Below are 300 nucleotides of genomic sequence, written 5' to 3' on the forward strand. Positions count from 1 at the left end.
GGGGTTTGGGGGGGGGAAGTGGCCGGATGCTGGGGATGGAACTCCTGGGGACTTGCTCCTCCGCCTCCAAATGGTCTTCTTGAATCAGCAACGCCGGCCTCTCAAAAAATAAAAATAAAAAAACCTCAGAGACAAGTGCTGATCACGTGGCGCCTCAGCTGTCGGACCCTCTCGGGGTGTTGCCCGACATGTGCACGCAGATCCCCGCCCCCCTTCGGGGCATTTAAACCACAGCTGCCCTCGGAGCCCCTGTGCCCGCTGGCTTTCCCTGCCCCGGGGAGGCCGGCCCGCACCCGCCCC

At 63.0% G+C, this 300-nt stretch overlaps 1 protein-coding gene across 1 annotated transcript in view; it reads left to right on the forward strand.

The window, feature by feature from the left end:
• The window catches only part of TMEM8C (transmembrane protein 8C), a 38,363-nt gene that overhangs the window by 1,367 nt on the left and 36,696 nt on the right, over nucleotides 1–300 (forward strand). The window lies entirely within an intron of this gene.

The sequence above is a fragment of the Myotis davidii genome, unplaced genomic scaffold, assembly GCF_000327345.1.
Source record: "Myotis davidii unplaced genomic scaffold, ASM32734v1 scaffold609, whole genome shotgun sequence".
NCBI classification, from domain to species: domain Eukaryota; kingdom Metazoa; phylum Chordata; class Mammalia; order Chiroptera; family Vespertilionidae; genus Myotis; species Myotis davidii.